At 42.1% G+C, this 27,223-nt stretch overlaps 1 protein-coding gene across 1 annotated transcript in view; it reads right to left on the bottom strand.

Moving 5' to 3' along the window:
* Positions 1-27,223, bottom strand: part of LOC122809317 (interleukin-17 receptor D-like) — a 411,276-nt gene that overhangs the window by 51,658 nt on the left and 332,395 nt on the right. The window lies entirely within an intron of this gene.

Below are 27,223 nucleotides of genomic sequence, written 5' to 3' on the forward strand. Positions count from 1 at the left end.
AGTAGATAACTGAGGAGGCAGAGGACCAGAAGTAGCCAGGAGAATTGTATAGGGAAAATCGGATAAAAATCCTAAGAGAAAGACTGTTTTAAAGCCAGAAGATTTTGCCAAACAGATCTAATTCACTGCATGACTAGGTCACTGAAGAAATAAAAAAGAGACAGACAGCTGGCATCTTATACTTAGCCTACAGCAAATTCATTGATTAAATGGAATGCAGAAGGCTGGTAAGTCAGAAGAAGGAGTGGATGGATAAGGGAAAACTGGTAAAATGGGTGGAAAGGTTGCTAGAGGGGTGGACACACAGGGCAGCACTAGGGGAAGTACTATGTAGAAAAAGTGAGAAGTAATGTATTAGTGCTGGGATTAGCCCTGAGACTTGTGTTCTTCAATATGTTTGTCACTGACATTACATGAGTCTTAGAAAACAAAAATGTCCTCTTTACAGACAACATGAACATATGGGGCAGGATTCAGGGAGGGAAAGGACTAAGAGTTAAGAAAGCTGCCAGTATGGGTTGACAGATGGCATCTGAATTCTGTAGCTGAGAAATAATAACTCTGGGATATTATACAAGCTAGTACAAGGGAAACTTAAAAACTCAGACTTTTGACTGTATCTCCAGGGATATAGATTCAGGGATGTGATATGTTTCTCACGTTTTAGGTCATTGGTGAAGTTTCATTTGTAACACTAGACCACATTTTGGAGGCCATCAAGGGGAAATCAAATAAGCTAGAGAGGGCACTGAGGAAGTTAACTGGGATGATTAAGGGATGGAAGGTTAAGTGGAGTAGGAAGAGAAGATGCAGGTTTTGGGATTGTTCTCTGTATATGATAGAAAAGGAGGGTGGGGATGCAATTCATTTGTACAAAAATATTTAAGGGAGTTGCACCTGAAAAGAACTGGAGATGTAGGGATAGGAGAGACTGTGAGCTTCAAATTAGAGGGATAGGCTTTAGCTTGAGCATGAAAAAGTAATATTTATCTGAAATTATAGCAGACAAACAGAACAACATTTCGAGTGCTAGTACAGAGCAAACAGACTGAATATTTAAAGGATGTGGGCTAAATGGAAAATGTGGGAGGAAGGAGGGGGGAAGTGTCAGGGGTAGCTGTGACACGAGCAAAATAGACACTTACCCCAGGATTCAATAATCTCCATGTAGGCTTCACACACAGCCTACACAGAGTTTATGTGTTTGCATGACAGTGCGTGATATACAGCAGTGCACAATGCATATTATGAGGAGTGTTGTGACTAAGCTACATTTCATGGCTCTGAACAGTATTGCTGGCCATGAAACCTCATAAGCAAACACAGATAGCAATTCCATCTAAAGGAGGACATCTGTGGTGTGCAGATTTGTGCATAATACCACAATGATCACCAGGGCTTTACACATAGCAAAATCTTGTCAGCGAATGAGGATAGCAATTCCATGTAAGGAAGAACACCTACAGTGTGTGGATTTGCACAGAATGCCACAGTGATCACCATGGGTTTTACAAATAGCTGTCATTGTGTTAGTGCAACACATCTGCACAAAGGCCAACTTAATGAGAGGACAAATGACCAGTAGTAGGGACATATATGGCATAGATGTCACATAGAAATGTGTTAGAATGTAACACTCACAACCTCTTAGAGTGACAAATGTGGACAAAGCCATAATAATGGGGGGGGAAAGAGTCAGAAATAGGGACAGATTTTTTAATATTGCACTGACAAACTTAGCAAGTTGATAGAATATATAGGTTATACATTAGCATGAACTTTCTGAAGAGCATGTAGTGTGAAACTGAAATGTCAGTCATCAGTTTCTGACTGCACATGCCAATGATTTGCCAGGAAAAAAATGTAATGAGGAAAAGATGACAAATATGAGACAAAAACAGGATGATTGAGAGGTATGCACTCAAATGTATGTAATATTGAGTCACTTCAGTCCAGATATCATTCCAGTGATATGGCAGGATGACACATATTTGTTAAGGAAAAAATTTGGACATCCTGGGAATATCTGGACAGTTGAGAGGTATGAATGTGAAGTATATGGTCCAAGCCTAGTACAGGACAATGTGCCTACAGTGCAGACTATTGTGATATCCCTTTTCTGGCTTTCTGTACTGAAGCTGTGTTAATGATCTGTAACAGGACATGGGACTGCCATTTTAAATAATCAGCCAGAGGAAGTGTGTGTATTGAATAGGGACACATAGCTGAATTGTAGGAATGAACACAGGGAAAGAGTACAGGTAAAACCCACGCATGTATAGCAGATGAGCGCATGTCGACGGAAGATGGTTGTAGCAGCAACCCCAAGCACATATTTATACAATACAGTAAGGACTATGAAAATGTGTTGTCTGTGATTGTCACACAAGGTGATATAACAATGTGGAGGATGTATGTGTAAGATAAGCATCCTTACATGAATAATGCAGAGGACATCTGTGACATAGGGAAATACTGCCAGCACAACTATCTGGAATTTTGTAAATAATTATATGTCATTTATGAATATTAATATGATTTATATAGAAGTGTGACAGAAGGAGATACTGTCAGCACAGCTGTCTGGAATTTTGTAAATAATAATATGTCATTTGTGAATATCAACATGATTCATATGCTTATCTTGCAAATGTGTTAGAACTATAGGTTATGTGTATATTAAACTACAGGTACAGAAGTCTGTGTTGAACAGCTGTACAATACTGAGCTTCAAGAATGTGTCCACAGTGTGCCCTACTGAAAAAAAACAGAAATGTATATAAACTGTATACCTGTGCAAATGTATATGTTTTAACAGCAGAAGCTAGAACATACAGAGTTAACTTGCAAAATTTCAAGAAAATAGTTGAAATTAAATAGTTTCAGTGCAGTAGCAGACATAATGCCTAGAGTTAGAAGTTTTTTTTTTGTATTGACTTGAAAGAGAAGTAATTACTAGGTTTAAAATGTAGAAATGTTTTATTGTTTTATGACTTCCAGGATCAGCAAACATCTGAGAGATATGTATTTTTCACAAGGAGATGTCAAATGCTACAATGGGGGTTTAGCCTGGGAATTGAAGTCAGGTGATAAAAAGTGATGTCATCCAAGCTAACCCAACAGTCTTCTTCTTTTGGCTTTTCCCAGTTAGGGGTTGCCACAGTGGATCACCTGTCCGCCCATGATTGGCAGTGGAGTTTTATAGGTTCATAGGTTCATACTAGGCTATCTGCCCGAGGGCATTTACAAGCCTAGCCCATCGTTTTGTGGCTTACCCCACCCCTTTAGTATGGGGAACTATACCCATTATTTTGCTGTGCCTCTGTCGAGCAGTGACACTGAGGTAATCCCTGGGGTATATCTGCGATCTCCCATCCATTGGTCAAGATTTCTCTTGAACAAGGCCAGCGAGGTGCTCTGCCTCACATGTACCGGGATTTTGTTCCACAGCATAGGGAGTCTTTGTGTGATGAATCTATCCCTCCAGCACGTCCTATTAATAGCCGTGTCGAAGTTTAAGTCTCCCGCCCTTGTGGCTCTGATGGATCTAGATTTTTTGAGGTGAAGCATATTCATCAAATCTGGGTTTGACATGGCCTTGTATGTTAGGCAAAGGTCACCTCTGAGCAAGCGTGGCGACTGAATAGAGCTGGAGTTCTTTCAGTCGGGCAGCATAGGACAGATTTTTGAGACCCTTTATCCTTTTGGTGAGGAACTTTTGTTGCCTCTCCAGCTGCTGCAAGTGTCGGGTCAGATACATTCCGAATGGGGCATTGTACTCAATCATTGGTCTGATGAGTGATGAGTAAAGGGAGACTATGACCTCCCTTGATCTAGATGAGAATCCTTTCATGATAAGGTGGGCAATGTAGAAGGTCTTCCTAACTACTTTAGCTACATGGGTGTCGAATGACAGACTACTGTCAACCTGGGTCCCCAGGTCCCTGATAACTTCTTCTGTGCTCAGTGGATTGCCACCTATTTGGTAGCTAGGGGTAACCTTGTTTTTCCCGAAGGGTATGACTATGCATTTTTTGGCATTTAACTTTAGGCCGTGGCTCTGGCACCAGTTATCCATTTCTGTGAGACCCTTCTGAAGGATATCTGTGTCAGATGTGTTTTCTACTATGGCCAGTTTGCAGTCATCTGCAAACTTTGTCAGCCATAACCCTCCTGTGTTTGCTTGTACTTCGAAAAGTAGATGCCAAACAAGAGTGGGCCCAGGACTGAGCCCTGTGGGACACCACTTGTGACAGGCTTTGAGTCTGACATGGCGCCAGCAACTCTGACCCTGTGGGTTCTGTCACTCAGCCAGTTTGCAACCCATCTTGTGATGTATGGGTTAACATTTAAGCTGATGAGTTTTTCAATGATACCCGAGTGGGGTATTGTATCGAAGGCCTTAGCCAGATCGAGGTAGGCTGTATGGACTGCCTTTCCTCATCAATGGCTTTGGTGACTGTTTCAAAAGTCAACCAAGTTTAAAAGGCATGATCTGCCTTTGACAAAGCCAAACTGGGTTGGATCCAAAGTCTGCAAATTCCCTATGCCTTTATTTATGAGGTCCATTATGATCCTCTCCATGGCTTTGCAGATAAGGCTTGTCAAGCTAATGGGCCAGTAATTTCCAGGGTCTGTGGAGGCACCGCCTTTGTGAAGTGGGACCACAGTTGCAGTGCGCCACCCCCTGGGTACGTATCCAGAGGTAAGACTTTGATTAAACAGCTGTCCTAGCTGTGGGTTTAATTCCTCATTGAGTTCGTGGAGCACACATCCGGGGACACCATCAGGTCCCATGGATGCTGTGTTTTTTGCTTTGGAGAGAGCAGTTCTCACTTGGGTGCTGGAGATGTTTGGGGCTGCACTCGTTTGGTATAGATATCTCTCCTTTGGGGGAGGTGAGAAGTTTGCACTGAACCTGTCAGCCAGTATGTTGGCAATGTCTGTAGGATCAGTAATCTTCACATCATTTTGAACTAGTTCTGAGCATATCTGGGAGTTTCCTCCTAGGTTTCTAACATAGCTAAAGAAGGCCTTATGATTGTCTTTTGAGTCTTTAGCTATTTTTCTCTCGAAATTTGCTTTGGATGATTTTATGAGAGCTCTTAGTTTTTACTTATAGTGATCAAGGGTGTCTTACCTTTTAAGGATTTTGCTCTATCTTGTAGTAGCTTCCTCCTTTTGTTGTAGAGTTTGTTTATGGCTGGGGTCCACCAGACCGGACGCTTGCCTTTGGTACAAAGAGTCTTTGTTTTGCTTGGGATTGCCTTATCCATGCAGTCCTGCAGGTGCTGGTAGAAGGCATTTGTAAGTGATTCAGCGGCTTGAGTATTGTTTTCCACGGCTCAGGGGCCTTAAAGGAGACCACACTAGTCTTTAGAAGTGTGAAGTCGGCTTTTGAGAAGTTCTTTACTGTGGTCTTTTTATTTCAGGTGGGGTGGGATGAGGACCTCCAGCGAGATTAGTTTGTGATCTGATCTCACCAGTGAGGGGTATACTTCCGGTGTTGAACATTGTGCTCCCATGTTCGTGATGATGAGATCAAGTATGTTATCTCCTCTTGTGGGGATGGTGACTAGTTGTTCCATGGCATTTGAGTTTATGAATTCCAGGAACTTTTGGGCTAGGGTGTTTGGGCTTGAGTAGTGTTCCCAGTCTATATTAGGGTAATTGAAGTCACCTAGCATGATGGTGTTTGGTGATACATTTATCCCCTCTATGGTGTTGAGTTGCCAGCTCGGCACCCAACCTTCCACAGAAGGCACACACATGGCCAATTTAGAGTGTCCAATCCACCTACTGCATGTCTTTGGGATGAAACTGGAGCACCCGGAGGAAACCCACATGAACACAGGGAGGACATGCAGACTCCGCACAGAAGGCACCCCAGCCAAGAATTGAACTGGAGAACCTCTTGCTGTGTGGTGGCAATGTTAACTACTGCACCACTGTGGCCGCCCTCAAGCTAATCCAACAGTAATATCTGATATTAATTTAAAAACTCCCTGACAGAGAGAGAGAGAGAGAGAGAGAGAGAGAGAGAGAGAGAGAGAGAGAGAGAGAGAGAGAAAGACTGTACATTTTGTATTTTGTCTTTGATCTACAAAGAAGATCCACTCATCACCACATCTGCAGTTGCCTTGCTATAAGTAAGTTTTTACAGCATAGTAACTCTTTTAGATTTAGACAGGAATATAGTAAAGTATAGCTTAGATGTTTTCTTGATTTATTTGAGACTGCCCTGCAATGTTGTTTTAAATATTTCCTGTGATTTTGAACTCTGAAGTAATTGATTACTTACTGAGTATTGTGTTGTTCTTTTCCTATTTATTTATTATTAAATATATTTAAACCTATCTTTGTGGCTGATGTCTGTGAAACATATGCAGGCTCTGAGAGTACTTTCATATCTATTTGGTGACACTGTACAGGCCACTCCTAAATAGCTTTGCTCTTGGTCAGACTACCATTTGGATTATTAGTAACAGTACACAGGACTGGACACTCTTTGTTAAGGGCCTTAGAGTAGCTGATAGAGAGTTGGCTGGTGGCAGCTGGAACTACCTTATAATATGGGCAGAAGGAGAGATAGATAATAAACCTGTCCCAGCCTTTCTCAGGTGTGTGTGTGTGTGTGTGTGTGTGTGTGTGTGTGTGTGTGTGTGTGTGTGTGTGCGTTTGTACATAAATTAAATCTCAAAGTGTGTGTCTGTCAGCTACTTGGGCAGGGACATGAAGCACTGGTTGGACAGAGATGGTGCTGGAGGTTTTGGCTTAGCCACTCAGTTGAGATCTCAACCCTATAGCTGTGCCAGTAGAAAGTCTTATTGGGGAACTGAAGAAAGAGGGAGAAACCAGCCCCAGACTGACTGTAATCTCTGTGTGCTCTTAAGGGAAATTGCGTTTTACTGTGTGTGTACTTGTTCTCCTCCCAATGTGTACGTTCCCCACTGTTGCCAGTGGTGAAGACTGAGGCTGCTTGATTACTGGGCCAGTGCAGGGGTGTCACAACATCTATCAGGGATATGACATACAACTGTGGTAGGGAGCATAATGTGAAGCTGTGCAAAATGATATACCTGAATATGAGTGTACTCTCAGCAGAAGTCTGCAGCAAGGTGGCCACAGGTAAAGGATCATGGCAAACATTATAAGAGCCAACCACAATTATGGACAATATCAAAATAATACCACCACTAATCCCATGCCTTTGACATAACATATGTGATATGGAGTGATAACAGATGAGCCTGCACACACAACATTGACAACTATTATGCTCCAGCCACACTTTATGAGGGTAACCACACCCACTGTCCTAGTACTGTAATGTCTGCAGGAGGTGTTAGGAGGGGCACTTCTATACCTGTATGTGACAGTAAGGTCAATACAGGCCATTTGCCTTGTGTGCATGGCATATATCCATGGCACAATCCACACTGTCACGAATGATATACAGGCTATTAATATTGGCAAACACCTATGTATGAAGTGTGTGCATAAGCTGAACAAGTAGCACACATGCATCTGGTGTAACAACCCTCTAAGGCCAAGAACAGTGCATTGATGGGCCAAGACAATATCCCAGGATGCCATTTAAATAGCATGAAACATGACCTATCAGGCCCTCTGGAATTGCTATTTAACTGTAGACTCCAAACAGGCTTTATGCCTCATGAATTGAAAACAGCAACAGTCATCTCTCTGCACAAAGGTGGCCTATCTACAGACCCTGGGAACTACAGACCTATAAGTCTCACTAGTCTTATATGTAAAGCCATGGAACTAATTATCATGGAAATGATTGCTAGTGATATAGTAAACCTCCAGACACTGGACCCAACCCATTTTGGTTTCGTCAAGGGCAGGATATGGCTACTCAACCTGGAAGACTTCTTTGTAAAGGTCACCAAAACAATGGATGAGGGCAGAATGGTTCACACTACCTACCTTCACCTAGCCAAGCATTTGACACAATACCCCACTCAGGCATTGTTGACAGACTCAAGAGGTTATGTACAAACCCTGTATATCACAGTGGATAGCCAACTGCCTCACAGACAGGGCCCATGAAGTTAGAATTGGGGAGTCCACCTCTATAAAGAAGTCAGTCACAACTGCAGTCCCTCAAGGATCTGTCCTCGGACCACTTCTTTTTGGCACTTACTTCTCTGAAGTGAAGGCCAGTGTCAATCATCTCTGGCTGACTACATTTGCAGATGATTGCAAATTAAGAGGTGTCATTGAATCTCACACTGACACAAATGTTGTCCAGGAAGAGCTGACACAGACAAACAACTGGTATCAGAGCCATGGACTAAAACTAAATGACAAGAAGTGCATAATAGTATCCATCATGAAATCATCCAAACCAGGTAACTATCATATTGATAACACACCCATTAGAGTTGACCCAGTAGTCATGGACACACTTAGACAGTAATCTAGCCTTTGACCCTCATGTGTCTACAGTAGTGAGGAAATCATTCTATGTTGTGGAACATATAAACAAAGATATGGTATCAAGGCCCAAGGAACCAGTTGTTCCACTGTATTCCACATTTATCAGACCTATCATTGAGTACAAGGTCTCCTTTGGTATGTACCTAACCAGGCCTATCCAACAATTGGAACATTCTTAGACATTCCTCACTAAATGAATACAGAGAGTAAATAAAATTTCAATTGTAGACCACCTTGAGGTCCTATCCCTGTATTCTATCTCCTACAGGCTTTTGAGAGGATATCTATGCCTGGCATTCAAGGCATTGTCAGACCCCACCTTGATGGACTTCCTGCATATCTGCAAAACAAACAGCATCAGAATTATCCATTCTAAAGACTTAAACCTAGCCTGTGATATAAATAGGACCTGCTGGACAGACAGATATGTATCCCAGAGACTACCCTGTCTCTGAAACAGACTCCCCATTCATGTGAAGCAGAGTTCCTCCCTAACCCAATTCAAGTGCAACTTAGACAACTGGATGGAAAACAGGAAATTCATCCCTGGTTTGGTACCTATGTCTCTAATGGACACAGGCAACCTACAAATGGTTTATCTTCCAGGCCCCTGCTTGTAAATGTTTCATCTCCAAAGCCCCTGCTTACACTTATTAAGGGTATCAGAAATTGTCAGAAATTTTGGATGCATGTTTTAACAATTGGCTTAATTACTGGTGTCATTCAAAGGGGATCCAATGTCTGTCTGCTTGGGATGACATGCTCGACAAGCCACGCTGCTTCGCAAGGGATGGCTTGCACCTGTCACCCCTGGGCTTCCGGATATTGGCCAAGGCTCTTGCCACCCCAATAGTGCCTTTTTTAGGCAAAGCTCAAATGACAAACCTACCTCCCTAGAAAACACAAGTGGAAAAAAAATAAGGGTAATGCTGCTCAATGCCAGAAGTCTAAACCTCAAGATGCATGCCCTCGAAGCCCTCCTCAGTATGGAGAACATCGATGTCTATGCAGTGACTGAAACCTGGTTCAAGGCTCCTGAGAGCACTCCAGCACTATCAGGTTTTACCTCATATCATGCTTTCTGGCCCCAAAACTTGGACCGAACCACAAAAGGAGGGGGAGTATCCATATTCATCAAAGATACCCACACCTCCAGGTTAGTGGCAACGCACGAAGCATCGGAGACCATCCAGGTGCAACTAACCATAGGCAAAACTGCCTTAAAATTTGTAGCATGCTACAGACCACCCTCTCAAACTCAGGAAACTCACACAGCCTTCCTGAAGACACTGGAGAGTATGAATGTCTCTCCAAATACCATCATATTGGGAGACTTCAACTACCCAAACATAGACTGGGAACATTACTCAAGCCCAAACACCCTAGCCTAAAGGTTCCTAGAATTCATAAACTCAAATGCGATGGAACAACTAGTCACCATTCCCACAAGAGGAGACAATATACTAGACCTGATCATCACAAACATGGGGACAAAATGTTCCTCACCGGAAGTATATCCCTCATTGGTAAGATCAGACCATAAATTAATCTCACTGGAAATCCACATCCCGCCCCCACCCCCTGCACAAAAGACCACAGTGAAGAACTTCTCAAAAGCCAGCTTCACACTTCTTAAGACTGAAGTGGTATCCTTCAAGGTCCCTGGGCCAGTGGAAACCACAACCCACACTACTGAATCCTTTGCAAATGCCTTCTACGGGCACCTTCAAGAATGCATGGATCATGCAATCCCAAATAAAACCAAGACCCATTCCCCCAAAGGCAGGCACCTGGTCTGGTGGACCCCAGCCATAAACAAACCTTACAACAGGAGGAGGAAGCTACTACATGACAGAGCAGAATCCCTAAATGGGAAGGCATCTCTGATCAGTACTAGCAAAAAACTACGATCACTCATAAAATTATCCAAGGCCAACTTTGAGAGAAAAATCGCAAAAGACACAAAAGACAATCACAAGGCCTTCTTTAGCTATGTTAAAAACCTGGGTGGAAACTCCCAGATATGCTCAGAGTTAGTCCAAAATGACAATAAATACACTGAACCCACTGACATTGCCAACATTCTGGCAGATAGGTTCAGTGCAAATTTCTCCTTCCCCTCCCCCCCAAAAGGAGAAATAACTATTCCAACAGAGTGTAGCCTCCCTAACATCTCAGATACCCAGGTGAGAGCCGCCCTCTCTAAAGCTAAAAACACAGCATCAATGGGACCGGACGGTGTCCCAGGCTGTGTGCTACATGAACTCCAAGAGGAACTAAACCCAAACATAAGGCTGCTGTTTAATCTTAGCCTTACTACAGGATACGTACCCAAAGAGTGGCGTACGGCAACAGTGGTCCCACTTCAGAAAGGCGGTGCTTCTATGGACCCTGGAAATTACCGCCCCCTAAGCTTGACGAGCCTGGTCTGCAAAGCTATGGAGAGGATCATTATGGAACTCATAAACAAAGACATTGGGGACCTACAGACTTTGGATCCTACCCAATTTGGCTTTTTCAAGGGCAGATCCTGCCTTTTGAACTTGGTCGACTTTTTTGAAACCATCACTAAGGCCATTGATGAAGGTAAGGCAGTTCACACAGCCTACCTTGACCTTGCAAAAGCCTTTGACACAATACCACACTCGGGCATCATAGACAAACTCACCAATGTAAACCCATATGTCACGAGATGGGTTGCAAACTGGCTCAAGGACAGAACCCGCAGGGTCAGAGTTGCTGGAGCTATGTCAGACTCTAAGCCAGTCACAAGTGGTGTCCCACAGGGCTCAGTCCTGGGACCCTCTTGTTTGGCATTTATTTTTCCGAGGTACAGGCAAACATAGGTGGATTGTGGCTGACAAATTTTGCAGATGACTGCAAACTGGGCGCCATAATTGATACTCCAGCAGACACAAACATCCTTCAGAGAGGACTCATAGAAATGGATAATTGGTGCCAGAGCCATGGCCTTAAGCTTAACGCCAAAAATGTATAGTCATACCCTTTGGGAAAAACAAGGTACCCACAAATTACCACATAGGTGGTAATCCATTAAGTACGGAAGAGGTAATCAGGGACCTAGGGACCCAGGTTGACAGTAACCTCTCATTTCACACTCACATTGCCAAAGTGGTTAGGAAGACCTTCTATATTGCCCACCTTATCATGAAGGGTTTCACATCTAGATCAAGAGAGGTCATTGTGCCCCTGTACTCATCTCTTATTAGGTCAATGATTGAGTACAATGCCCCATTTGGGATGTATCTTACCCGACACCTGCAGCAGTTGGAAAGACCCCAAAAGTTCCTCACCTAGAGGATAAAGGGTCTTAAACATGTCATATGTTGCCCGACTGAAAAAACTCCAGCTCTATTCAGTCGCATACCGCCTACTCAGAGGTGACCTGTGCCTAACGTACAAGGCCATGTCCAATCCGGAATCAATGGACATGCTCCACCTCAAAAAATCCAAATCCATCAGAGCCACGAGAGCAAGAGACTTAAACCTCAACACAGAAATAAATAGGACGTGCTGGAGGGACAGATTCATAACCCAGAGGCTCCCTACACTCTGGAACAGAATCCCAATCCATGTTAGGCAGAGCCCCTGACTAACTCTATTCAAGAGAAGTCTTGACGAGTGGATGGGAGATGGTAGGTTTACCCCGGGGGTCATCTCTGTGTCACTGCTAGAAAGAGGCACAGTAAACTAAACCCTAAATGGGCATAGTATTCTCATCCTAAGGGGTGGTGAAAGCCACACACACTCTGGCTAGGCTTATAAATGCCCTAGGGCAGATAGCCTAGTACGAACCTATGAACCTATGAACCTATGGCTAGGCCTAAAAAGCGCCTTCTGATTGTTATCCTAGTAAACACCTATGAACCTACTGTTGTTCCACACTATCAGACAGTCATGTATATTCCCCAGAAAGAATACCTAGGTATGGCCAATAAGCTGTGTGACAGTGCACTGTGACAAAGGTGGTATCCTTCAGTTACACATCACTGGAAGATGTGCAGGCAGGTACACAAAGAAGGGTGCATTGTACAGTTATTGGTGCAATGAAGTCTGAGAACCATGAACTTATTATGGCTTCTGATGTGCATCTCCTTCACATAACCAGTACTTGTGTTACATTCAAGGGAGTAGTTAGCCCTTTGACCAAATGCTGGTGGATGTACCACTTACCCTGTACCCCAGGACACAGGTCACATACCTATAGGTCTGATTACAGGGTGTGATGTCCACATTATACTTGGGTGGTGTGTGTGTTTCCTGATTCAACAAATCCCTCCATGTGTGTCATCAATGCAGTTGTTGTCATGGCTGTAGCAGCAGTCTCTGGTATGTGTTGATACTGTCTGTATTATACTAATATCACAGTTGGAGTCAATCATTGCATATAAGCTGTAGTCCTTCAGGCAGTTGTTTGGATACAGCATGTGTATGTCATCTGTGATGTCCACCACTGAACTAATTGGGTAGGAAAGGGCCTAGCAGACACCTCTGATGTACTGACCTGATCACTGGACCTGAGATATATGTCACATCATACATTTCTATGTAGTGAGATGCCACGCATGTCATACACTGTTCTACTCATTTGGTGATATAGCTGTTTATGGCCACATATGACAGTGTCGATTGAATACCTCAGTGTGGGTTTTGTCAAATGCCTTGACCTGTTCAAGTTCCACATGATGATTCTGTTGTCATCATACATGCCCTTAATTACCTCTTTGAAGACATCTATCAGATGTAATGGACTTGATGTAACAGTAATAACTCACACAGGCCTTTTGCACATAAACGGAATATTACCAATGTACATGTAGAGGAGGTCCATGATGACATATTGGTCTACCTCACAGTTGAGGAGAGTCAGGATGTCTCTATACATGCATGCATCAGGTGTTGTCCCCCAAGCTCAGGTAGATGCATGTTGATATACACCCTTGTGTGGGAACATAGGCCATGTGGAGGGTGTGTTGAATGGTTTATTCAACCATGTCAGGAAGGTGTATGTGCTGGGTCATGCCATTGGTGATCTGTGAAGATGTTACAGCACACTGATTCTGTGTGATAAGCTTGGATGAAGGTAAGACAGTGTATAGTGCCTATTGTGATTTGGCCTAGGGTTTTGACACAATCACATATGCAGGTATCATTGAGAAAAACCTCAAGCTGGGGATTAAACCATACATCAGTTGATGGGTAAACAATTGGCTCACCGACAAAATACATCATGTAAAAGATGGTGAATCAACCTGTACTAGTAGAGCTGTCACCACTGGCAAACCCCAGAGATCTGTACTTGGTCCTTCACTGTTTGAATTGCATTTCTCAACAGTTCAGACTAAAGTATATGGCCTTTGCCTAACTAAGTTTGCTGATTCTTCCATATTGTGTGCAATCAATGAGTCCACTAATGGTGATAACATAGTACAGGAGGAGCTAACACACACAAATGAATGGTGACAAAGGCACATGATCTACAAATAAATGTATAAATGTGTGTTTGTAATGTCCATCTGAAAAGTGGAGTTCCATCTTAATCACAGCATTGACAACAGCCCTGCTATGTAGAAACCCAGTGATGCAAGCACTGGAAACACATTTATATAGCAATCTGAACTTTGACCATCAATTGTCCACACTGCTATTGAAAGCCTATGTTGTACACATCCTAAGTCACACCATCATATTGATATCTTAGGATTATATGACAGCACTGTAGTTAAACCTCATTACAGCACTAAAAGAGTATAATGCTCTTTTTTACATGTACCTCACCAAACACATGTAACAGCTGGATAAACCACAGGGCTTTCTCAGCAAGATAACAAAGGGTCTACACAAACTGCAATGATGTATGTGGATAGATTGAAAGCCATGTCACTGTAAACTTTATTGTATAGAATTAAGTGACTTCTGCCTGATCCTGCCCTGGTGGGAGTACTGCATATCCAGAAATGTGATATAGCTGATGACATCAGCAGTGTCTGTTGAGAAGATGACAGTGTCCTGCATGCTGGTGTAAAATGCTCTCTGCAATGTTAAGCTGCAGCTCGCACATACACAGTTGACTGCAGTGAGAATATAACCCCTACCTATCTTAGGCACACAGAATACAGAAGACAGTACTTTACACAAGAGCCACAGCACAAGTCTGACTTGGAGTGTGTCAGATAACATTTTATAGCTGATGACATCAGCAGTGTCTGTTCAGGAGAGGATAACAGTGTCTCACATGCTGGTGTAAAATGCTCTCTGTAAGGTCAGGCAGCAACTCACACACACACACACACACACACACACACACACACACACACACACACACACACACACACACACACACACACACACACTCTTGACTCTCTGTCCTAAATCTCACAGCCTCTTCATGAATACCATCTCTATCATTGATCAAGAGCAATGGAGACTGATGGTTTCCTGCCAATTCCAGTTATTGAATTTACTGGGACTGTGCACACTGTTTAAAAATTTTGTGCACCACTTATCATTGTGCAAACACAGTGCTCAGTGGTGTGCGATGGTAAGCAGTGTACAACAGTGGCAAGCATATTCTGTGTTATTTGATGTACAGGCACTTATGTAATTATGTTAGTCAAATGCGAAGTCCAGACAGCAGAACTATACTTACAGGAACATAGTATACAGTATACTCACAGTCATACATTTGATAATAAATGTGATAATACATAGATAAATAAATAAATAACTGATACAATATTAGTTTCTTAGCCCTCATACATGTAATTAATATCAGCTACACTATGTCCAGTGTTTTAAGTGAGAGTAGCTATAATGGGAAGTGAAACAAAAGTAAAAGTGTACTAAATATGCTGTATTTGAACTCAGGACCATGTGCATGACAGCCCTACACTTACACCTATTGTCACGACAAGGTTAAGAAAATGCTTCCCTAAGTTGTAGTTCATTGCTATAAATTGCAATGTCACAACAGTAAAACAAAGGTTACACATCCTGTACTAGAACTCAGGACCATGTGTACTCTAGCCTGCCACTTACACCTGCTGCTGCCGCAGGATTAGTTACATGACCTTTCCTATTTTACTACTCATTAAAGTATTACTGTTAACCATCATGCAGCAATTGATATTACTGCTGTTTAGTGTTCATTTATTGTGCATGACATGACATTGCATGTAGAAAAATTAAAAAATGAAGGCCCTATTGAGATAGGGCCTTCATTTTTTACAATACAGCCATGTGTTGCCCCCACCCCCCAGCACTGCAATCCTGGTGTCTCAGTACTTTTCCCACACATATATCACCTTCACTACAGAAAATAATATCAAATATCATGTCATATGCAATGCACATCAATATTGTAACATGCAGAACTATAACTATTGACCCATAAGCCTAACAAACCTTACTGCAAGGCTAGGGAGGGGATCAGCTTGGACCTTATCCACAGAGATATAGTTGACTTTCAACACACTTGAGTTAACCCATGCAGTGTTTGTCAAGGATAGATCTTGACTACTAAACATTGTGGACTTCTTTGATATTGATCCCAAAGACCTGGATGACAAATAATGGGACATACGACCTATGTTCAGTTATCCGTGGCCTTTGACAATATCCCCATTAATGTCTTTTAGTGAAAATGTCCCATCTGGGAATTAAGGCATACAGTACTACCTGGATAGTCAACTGGCTCACCAACAGAACATACACTCTCAAAGTTGGGACTGCACCTCCACCACCAGCCCACTCACCAATGGAATACCACAGGTATCTGTGCTAGGCCATCAACTGTGTGGAAACTACTTCCCTGAAGTGCAGTCATCGGTAAGTGGCCTGTGGTTTATCATGTTTGCAGATGACTGTTAATTGGGCACACTCACATAGATTCCCCCAATGATTGTAACATATTACAGAAGGGGCTGACAGAAACAAATGATTGGTGCCAAACTCACAGACTAAACCTTACAGCAAACAATGCATCATTGTCCCCTTTGGTAATGAAGTACCCCTGCTAATTATGACATACATTGCACCCCTCTCAGCTCAAGCACAGTGTTCTGAGACTTGTGAACACATGTTCCTAGCAATCTACACTTTCATCACTATGTGTCCAGAGTGGTGAGACACACATTCTGCATTGCGCACATCATACATATGAACATTACATCCAAGACCACAGAGGTCATAGCTCTGTTGTACTCCACCCTTATCAGACCACTAATTGAGTACAAGGCTCCATCCTGTCTATGCCTCACCAGACAATTGCAGCAACTGGAGAAAAAATAGAGCTTTGTGGCTTGGAGAATGCAGGTCCTCCAAACATCACATACATGGAAAGACTACAAGACCTGTCACTGTACTCAAGTCTCCTGAAAGCTGCTCAGAGGTGACCTTTGCCCAAACTACAGAAAAGTCTCAGACCCTGCCCTACTGGAAATGCTGGACATCTGCAAATCAAATGGGACAGGAATAACTTGGGCCAGGGTTCTCAACCTACTATGTGACATAAACAGGACATGCAGGGGAGACGTATATATATATATATATATATATATATATATATATATATATATATATATATATATATATATATATATCCCAGTGACTCTCACTCCTCTGTTATAGGCTCCCATTGTGTGTGAAACAGTGCTTCTCAATTACCCTGTTTAAGCCCAACCTTCACTACTGGTTGGGTGATTGTAAAATCATGTCTGGAATGGCACCTATGTCCCTTAGAGACAAGCCCAGTTGTTGCTGCTCACAAAATCGTTCTGCTAACAATGTCCATCTAGATATGCTTAATAAGGGTACTTGTGTTTTTAGAAAGCTAGACTTCTATTTCCTCATGTATACTGACAACCAAGTACTTATAAAAATTACAAATACAATATTTGAGAAATGCAACTATACAGTGAATCTAGAATCAATGCTCTCTCTCTCAGGTAACAACCAGACATCAAGCAGGTTGTCAACACACACACTTACCCTCCTCAACAGACCAAGTGCACAACACATACCGCACATATACAGAGAGCATCATTAGATGCTTACCAAAAGAGCAGATACCTTACAAATGCAAACCTTCTGCACACATTACAGTCCCAATGGAACCAACTACACATAAAAGCAAACATATCCATGTATCAGTCATTAAGCCCATAAAGCAAAACACCAAAAAAAAATGTCTTGGCCATAGACAAATCAATACTGAGACACACACATGTCCCCCTCACCAGGGTGTACAAGATAAAGTTTCCATCAGCTGCCTGTCAGGTGCCAAGATCCGCAAAGTCATGCTCAACTCTCTCAACAAGTACAGTTAGACCTCTGTCATATTCCATGTTGAAGTTAATAACTTGAAATGTACCTCACTGGATTATACAAAAAGAGATATGACTGAGCTCTCAGATTATCTGTTCCAGACAGGTATGTCACTAGACCTAAGCAGCATTCTACCGTCACCCAGGATGATACCTCAACACAAACAAAAAAGTATTTGTCAGCTTGGAATGATATGGTCAACAGACCACACTGCTTAGCCAGGGATGATCTTCATCTGTCACTTCTTGCCTTTCAGTTATTGGCCAAGGTACTTCGCTCACCCATAGTGGCTTTTTTAGGCAATGTCATAAGAACAAAATTTCTGACATAAAAATATCCTCAGAAGAAAAACTCATGTTTATGCTGCTTAATGCCAGGAGGCTAAATCAGAAACTACACTGAATGGAGGCACTAGTTATTTGGGAAGATGTTGATTTTTGTGCAGTCACAGAGACATGGTTTAGGGTTGCAGAGAGCACTCCAGCTACAAAAGGCTATAATGCCTTCCACACATTCAGGCCACAAAATGAATGTGAAAGAAACAAAGGAGGAGGTGTAGCCATCTTCATGAAAGACAAATACATCTTAAGACTGGTAAGCAGTATGACTCACTAGAGTTACTCCAAGTCCAACTAACTGTAGGAACCCCCCCTTCCACTTCATTTGTAGCTGCAGGTCCACCAACATAAATCATGAAACCCACACAGTGCCTTCCTGGACCTACCTGAGTCACTCATAATACAACCAAACACCCTAGGCATGGGTAACTTTAACTATCTTTCCATTGATTGGGATATACACACACACACACACACACACACACACACATATATATATATATATATATATATATATATATATATATATATATATATATATATATATGAGCTCAAACACACTCACCCTAGGGTTTCTGCATTTTGTAAACAAATGCTCTGGAATAGTTATTTCACAACCCCACAATGGGATAGAATGTCCTTGACCTAGTACTCACCAACATGGGAGATTGCTGCACCACCCGATGTATGAGACCCTCCCTGGCAAGGTCTGACCTTAAATCAGTCATGTTCAATGTAATACTCATACCTGACCCCCCCACAGGATTCAAAAGATTGAAAGGCTTCTCCAAAGCAAACTATAGCCTTCTAAATAGTGGCATGCATAGTGTCCAACCTCCTGCCACCCCTGACAGTAAAGACTCTTATACAAAAGTGTACACAAATGCCCTGTATAAACAGCTTTACAAGTGTATAGACTCAGCCATACTAGAATGGATGAAAACTTGCTAAAAAAAAAAAAAAACAAGTCACTCCGGTGGACAGCTAACATAAATAGATTATACAACATAACCAGGAATTAGAGGGAACAGTCTCAGCAGAAAAACACACTCCATAGTTCGAACAAGCAAATGAGACATCTTGCAAAGTACTCTAAAGCTAATTATGAAACTAAATTAGCATCCATAGCTAAAAATGATCACAAGGCCTTCTTTATCTATGTCTGTAATGTGAAAGGGAAGGGCCAGCTCTGCACCAAATTCATAGTGGATGGTAATGGTCATATTGAACCTGAGGACATCGCCAACCTGTTAGCAGATAGGTTTGTCAAAAATTTCACACCCCTGTCTGCAGCAATCATACCCCAAAGCATACCTGTCACCAGTTCTCTACCCATTATCTCCAAAGAACAGGTCATAACCACACTTGCCAGGGCAAAAAACAAAGCCTCTGTGGGACCAGATAACATCCCAGGCTGCTGACTAAATGGTGTAAAGCAAGAGTTAGCAGAACCATTGGGTACTCTCTTCAACCACAGTCTAAGTACTGGCTTTATCCCAGCAAAGTGGAAAACAATGACTGTACTCCCTTTGCACAGAGGGGGGTCCCTCAACTGACCCAGGAAACTATAGACCTATAAGCCTGACCAGCCTTGTCTGTAAGGGCATGGAAAGAATCATCTTGGACTTTATCAACAAGGACATTGGTGACCTTCAAATTCTTCACCTAACCCACTTTGGCTGTATTAAGGGCAGATCATGCCTGTTAAACCTAGTGGAATTTTTCAAGAGTGTCACCAAAGCCCTGGATGAAACCAAAACAGTACATACTGCCTGTCTTGACCTGGTCAAGGGCTTTGACACAATCCCCTACTCAGGCATCCATGAGAAACTCACCCAGCTGGGGATTAGCCCTTACATCATTAGACAGGTAGCCAACTGGCTCATCAACAGTACGCATACAGTCATACTTGGGGATTCCAACTCTAGCAGCAGACCTGTTACCAATGGTGTTCCACAACTGTCTTTGCTAGGCCTCCTACTGTTTGGAATCTATTTCTCAAAAATTCAGACGATAACAAATGGCCTGTGGCTCACCAAATTCACTGATGACTGCAAACTGTGCAATCATTGAATCCCTAAACAATGTCAACATACTACAAAATGGGCTTACATACATAAATGATTATTGCCAAAGAAACAGACTTAAACTTAACCCAAAAAGCATGCACTAGTATCCCTTTTGGCAAAGGAGAGGTACTTGCAAATTACACTATTAATAATAACACCCTAAGCTCCAACACACCAGTGAGAGATTTGCAGGTCGATAACAATGTCAACTTTTATCATCATGTGTCCACAGTGGTAAGGAAGGCCTTTTACATTTCACCCTTATAGGTAAGGGCATAGCATCCAAAACTACGGATGTTATCAACCACTGTACTCATCCCTCATCAGTCCAATAATAGAGTACAATGCTCCCTTTTGCATGTACCTCACCAGACACCTGCAGCAGCTGGAGAGACCTAAGAAGTTTCTCACCAAGAAAATCCAAGGACTTCAACACATGACCTACATGGACAGACTGAAGATCCTGTCACTGCTTAGAGGCAACTTGTGCCTGGCCTGCAGAGCACTCTTGAACCCTGCCTTAATGGAAATGTTGCACCTTCGCAAAACAAATGGGGCAAGATTCACTTGCTGTAGGGACTTTAACCTAGCCTGTGACATCAACAGGACATGCTGGAGAGACAGATACAGCTCCTAGAGGTTGCTACTGCTATGGAACAAACTCCCAATTCACATGGAACTGAACTCATCAATAACCCTATTTAAGCGTAACTTGGACAATTGGATGGGAAATTGTAAAATTACCCTGAAGGTTTCACCTATGTCACTCTTAGACAGGGACAACCAGTGCTGATCATTGATTCGCAAATATGAACTACATATATTGGTCTGTAAGGGAACAATGGTACAACTTCATTAGCCTTGAAAAGGCCCTAGGGCCATTAGCCTAGTAACCTCCTATGAACCTATGAATCTAGGGCCATTATGGTAGTAGCCTCATATGAAGCTATGAAGCTAGGAACATATGCAGGCCTGCCAACATCTTGTCTCACACATGTCTTGCTGATGTCATGTACTATAAGTTCAGCTGTAGTCTAGCAAAAGCCATACTTGTTCAGTGGTGCTTGAATTAAGTACTGTGTTCTGTTGTCTGTGTACTTTAGTTAGGTAGGGGTTATATTCTCACTGCAGTCAACTGTGTGCAGGTGTTTGCTGTTGCTTTACATTACTGAGAGCTTTTACCATAGCATGAGGGACACTGTTATTCCCATATTCTCAACAGACACTGCTGATGCCATCAGCTATATCACATGTTTGGATATGCAGTCATTCCACCACAACATGGTCAGACATTGGCCTGGAGGCCAGGCAGATGTCACCTCATCCTATACAAGACAGATTATAGTGACATGGCTTTTAATCCATCCACATACATCATGGCATGGTTTGTAGGCCCTGTGTTATTTTTATGAGAAAGCCCTGTGGTCTCTCCAGCTGCTGCATGTGTCTGTTGAGGTACATGCAAAGGAAAACATTATACTGTATTACTGTTCTGATGAGGTTGACAACAGTGCTGTCATACAGTCCTATGATATGAATATGATGACGTGACTTATGATGTGCACTGCACGTTTGTCCTGGAAAATCATTAAAGACAGAATTTAGAAAGTAATGATACACATTGCAGTTTCTGACTTCACAACCCCTACAAGAGCATTCACTATACAGTTGTGAAATTTTGATGCTATCAACTGTCTAACTTTCCAAGGCTAATATAAGTCAAAGGTACAATGAGTAGTTCATCAACACAAATGCAGATATACTAAGCACTAAGTTAGGCATGCACCCTGAGCATCAGATACAGCTTTTGTATCCCTGATTCCAAAAGATAGAAAACAGGGATATGGCACAGTTATCATCACTTGTACAGGGTGTTGTGTGTGAGGGCAGGAAGCCTAGGCTGACACAAAAGGTCAGTGAGTGTGTGCGAGTGAGTAAGAAGGAGAAGAAGGCAGACACTGGGATAAAACAATATGTGGCCATTGAGACAAAATGAGTAACTGTTGTTTGTGTATGTCTGTAGGGGTTCTCCAGGTGAAATCGGTGTGTTAGTGTCTGCATGAACACAGCCAAGCTCTGCGCTAGCTCTACATCTTAGTCTGTCAGACAGTTGTGAGCTGTGCATGGTAGAGGTGGCAGTTTATTATTGTCTTCCACAACCAGAACTGTCTCTGCCAGGAGTGCACTGGCACCTCCATGCCCAAGGTCAGATGCAGTGCTGCTACCTGTACATGACCAATGTCTGCTGGACTAGCTCCCTTCATGGGGCTACCTAGGACCATGACCCCATGGCCTGCCATGTCTGGGTGTGGACAGTACACTCACCGATGGAACAGTGGAAGTACTGCCACTATGGCAGATGAATCGGTCATGGCCACATTGGCTGACAGCAGATGATGTGGCTGACCTATGCCCACAAGGATACCATTCCCCTCCCAGCAGACATTCCATTACAGATACTGGTTGTTCCATGACAGACACCCCTCAGTCCATCACAGACACCCCTCATTCCAATGTGTCAATCATCTGATCCAGTGAATCAGCAACATGATGGAGGCAGTCATCCATGTCAGACTGTTCCACATTCACAACCCTGATCATTTGTCTGGACCACATATGGGAATGTGCCTATGCCTCCATGATGGCTCTAAACATACATTGAGTGGCACGGGAAGTGACACCTGCATCAGGTGAAAGAAGGACAGCAGGCTCCCTCTGATCACCCATATCAATTCCTGTGTGGCACCTCACTCACACTTTGGCCATGGCCAGACTCAACAGGCATTGAAGCAGCAGTAGCCACACTTCCCTGATTAATTTTCTTGTCCTCCATCTGTCCAGTATCTCTGGGCTCACTGGACTGGGTAGGCGTAGGCCTACTGGCTGTGTCTGATGGAAATGTAGGGGATGGCTGTATGTCAACCTCAGTGTCAGATTCAATTTCTGCACCCCCTGACTGTGCATCACTTATGCCACCATCATCATCAGAGTCTGCTGATACACTGACGTCAGGTGGCACAGAGCCCACACTCCCACTGTCATGATCACCTGTGAGAAAAAGCAAGAAATACAGGAATAAATTAATACCTGCATTACTATAGTGCAATATATGCTAACAAACTAACAGTGCTGCCAGTATTACAGACAGTAAAGCAATACACACTACAGGCCTGAGATCAACATCACACACTACAATATTTCTGTTTGGTTTTGGAATTTCATGAGCTTGTTAACATGAGTACTAAATTTTTAAAGTTCACCTTCAAATCTGCACTTTATGAGACTGAGTTCTTGGATATGTTGGTTGTAAGGGACAATGAGGGAGAACTTTTTACTAAGCTCTTTAGGAAAGAATGCCATGTGAATCATTTGCTACACAGGGATAGTTTACATCCTCCTTACATTTTTAAGAATGTTATATGCAATCAAATATATAGAGCATCTAGGTTAAAAGTGAAGGAGCAGGACTTTCAGACACAGGTAAACGTTGCCGTGGATAATCTCAGAGATAGAGGGTATAATGAGCAACACATCCTTATGAATGTCAATGATGTAGTGGGAATGAGGCATAGTCAGACCAAACCCTACTTTTCGTATGGGAAAAGGGAAGTTGGTAGGGTGGAAAATAGACAGGTTGGTGGTATGAAACTTAGGGTTCCTTTGAGCTATACTAGTGATGTCTCTCAATATATAGACATCATTAGGAAGCACTGGAAATTTTTGGTTACTGATCCTGATGTAGCCAAAATTATAGATGATGAACCTAGGTTTCAGTTTAGGAATAGCAAGTCCTTAAAAAGGAGACTATGCTATCCCAAGGGAACCTCTGCTGAAGATTGTGAATATGGCACTAGGCCATGTGGGCGGTGCAATTTTTGTTCTTATATTGACACCAGTGCTGAATTTTATCATCCTGACCAGAGAAAAATGTACACTTTTAAAGTATATGCCACATGTTTTACTAAACATGTGGTTTATCTTGCTTATTGTGTTAAATGTATGGGATTCTATAGAGGGAAGACCAATAGAACATTTAAAGAACGTATAAGAGAACATGTTTATAATATAAATAAACACAACAAGGTTAATGCACTGGCTAAACATGTCATGAACACGGACGACACTCATATGTTCAAGTTCTTGGTCATTGGTAGACTTTCAGAGTTCCAGGTTAGGTGATATAGCTAATAAGACTGAAGACTTAGAGTCTACAACATGGATTGTTAGGTTGAGGCGGGACTCGGGGCATGGTCTTAATCAATTTGTACCCCTGAGACCCTGACTTAAAAATAGACCCTTGAGATAGTGCAACGTTCACTAATGTATTTATGTTTTATTCATGTTTTTATGTGCTATTAAATTATATGCTGGTATTTTGTATGTAATATGCTTTTAAATTGTGATCGCAATGTATCATGTGACTGTTACCTTAGTGCTTTCTAGGAGTTGTATTTTACTGTGAATTTTAAACACCTGATGAAGCTATTATAGCGAAAGCACTTGTGTTCTGTGCACTTGAAGTAAAATCTTTTAGTACTGGATACTGCAGTCGTGACTGTGTCTGTTTTTTATTACATAGTGCATATGCTGACATGTAAATGAATAGTCTGTTTAATGTTTTTTATAATTATTTTGATTAGCACATACTTTTACACTTTTATCTTTCTGCATTACTTATAAGTGTATTGTTCATTTGGGGGTGGAGTAGCAAAGCTGAATTTGTGTTATTGCACAAAAAAGGATTTATTTTGCTTTTGTTACTCTCCTTTTGTTGCATCCAGCCTACTGTCATATGTTAAGGTCAGTTCTGTACAAATGTTACACATTTTACTTTTTGTTCTGTCTGTGTAGACTCCTTTTTGTGGCTGTATTCCAAATGTTTTGGAATTCATGGGGAACACCAGCACGGAGTCTATACAGTTGCTTTATAGCTTGTTGAATAGCTCATGTTCCCTTGGCTGATTAGTATGTAATTCAGATGCTTATGCAGTAATTAGCATGCCATGGTGTTATCTTGTTTGCAAGGGGGTGCATGCCACTACACGGGGCTTACTGAATTTAAAAGTTTCCATGCCAGTGTGCTCATTGTGCCACAATGTGCACATGGTGGAAAACCACTGTGTAGGCTTTATTGAATCTTACAGTTGGTGGGTGGGTTTGGCATAACAGTTAAGGTCTTCACCTTAGAGACAGTTTGTCTTCTATCAGCTTAAATGTGTACACAATATAGCACAGAGCAAGGATAACTGGGACTGGTCATGCTACAGAAATGCAGTCTTGTTTTAAACTACATGTCGCAGCCAGATTTTTTTTCCTGTGCCGTACTTGCAAGGTAGAATAGTTTTGCACATACCACTTTTTGTTCTATATTTCACAGCCATTATAACTTGCTGAATTAGCTATTTTGGTCAATTAAAAAAGTTGTAATCATCATATCGTAGATGGCATTCTATCACCATAAAATGTTTTTTAAAGTTTTGCCAGATTATAATGCCCCTCATTTTCTACCATTGACATGCATTTTCAGCTTGGCGTTATGAAGGTTAGGTGTCAGGCTGGCAACTCAGCACAGTAAAAATCCACTGTCAATCATTAGTGGACCAGAGTTCTGCTGTGGCGACCCCTAACCAGGAAAAGCCAGAAAACATTACTATTATGAATCTGATATTGCTTAGATGCTGACAAATGTCCCTTGCTGAAGAAATGTTATTACCGGAATCCTGTTTTGCATGTATTTGTTAGTTTAGCTTGTTCATAAGTTTTTTACTTCCATTACACACAGCAGGAGCGAATCCTACACACTGGATTTGCAGTCCTTCACAAAATGCTGATGTGTTGATTGCTAAACGCAGTTTAAACATTAGTGATAAGAAACTATCATATTCATTAGTGACATTTGGTTTACTCTTGAAGGTTGACATTTTCAAATAAATTTTAACTTGGTTAAAATATTTTCAAGAGATTTAACTGACAAACTGCCATTGATAAGAACATAAAGACAGAGCCATGCAAAAAATACAAAACTTCTTGTAAACTTTATTATAGAGCATTTTTTATTTTAAACTGTATTGTGGTGTTACTTTTGCTCTTTGTTGTTTCACATCTGTGACACAGCATGACACACTGATACTTATTATAACTTTAAATGTGCCCAGAAGCTTTGATATTTAAATTTTTATTTGGCCTTTACCAACATTGGCTATCAAGTTTCCCTAGGCACGCTTTTGACCTATGTATGTTCAAACATCTTTCTTGATGTAAGCACTGCTTAGAAATCCACATTATCTTGTGGGACTGGTCTCCTTTTTCTAGAGGGAGATATCTTCCAGTAACCATATAGTATTCCTAGGCAAATGGACTGGGTGCTGACCACCGGTAAATTATCATCTATGGATGAGTCATGGGCTCAGATCTTTCAGTTATGTTCCCATTTCCCTCACCTGTTGGCCAGCATGCATGGTGCACAGGTCAAGGGCATGCTTCAACCCAACTGCTTGCTCTTAATTGTGCTGGACGCCTTGGCTACTCATGCCCACAGAGTCCTACCTTTGTTATAGAGTGCACACTTGATGTTTCCCCCATGTGGCAGTCTGCATTGAGACCTGTAGTACTACCAGCTCACCAAAATGGGGAAGCCAGAATTGGTCAGTCCTTTTCATTCTCCCCATTCAGCTCCTGTAAGATCCAAGCTACTAACTGAAGTTGGGTTTCCTGGGTGACAGTCAGGGCTTTACCATTCAATACATTACAACTGGCATTTCAGTGTTTACTTTCAACAATAAGATTTACTGCGCAACTTTGCACGGACTCACTATGATTAATGATGTGTCAGTTGGCATGTAATTGATCTAAATTAAAACATCTAAATCCTCAGGATGTCCCCATCTCAAAATAGCGTAATTTCTCCTGTGCCCCTAATGTGGGGGCAAGCCTCCATACTTCAGATCTTTAAATACATATCTAGTCCAGGCTTTCACAAATTCAGAGACAAGGGAGAAGGTAGTAAAC

Source organism: Protopterus annectens, chromosome 8.part0, assembly GCF_019279795.1.
Source record: "Protopterus annectens isolate FY-2018-M chromosome 8.part0, PAN1.0, whole genome shotgun sequence".
NCBI classification, from domain to species: Eukaryota; Metazoa; Chordata; order Ceratodontiformes; family Protopteridae; genus Protopterus; species Protopterus annectens.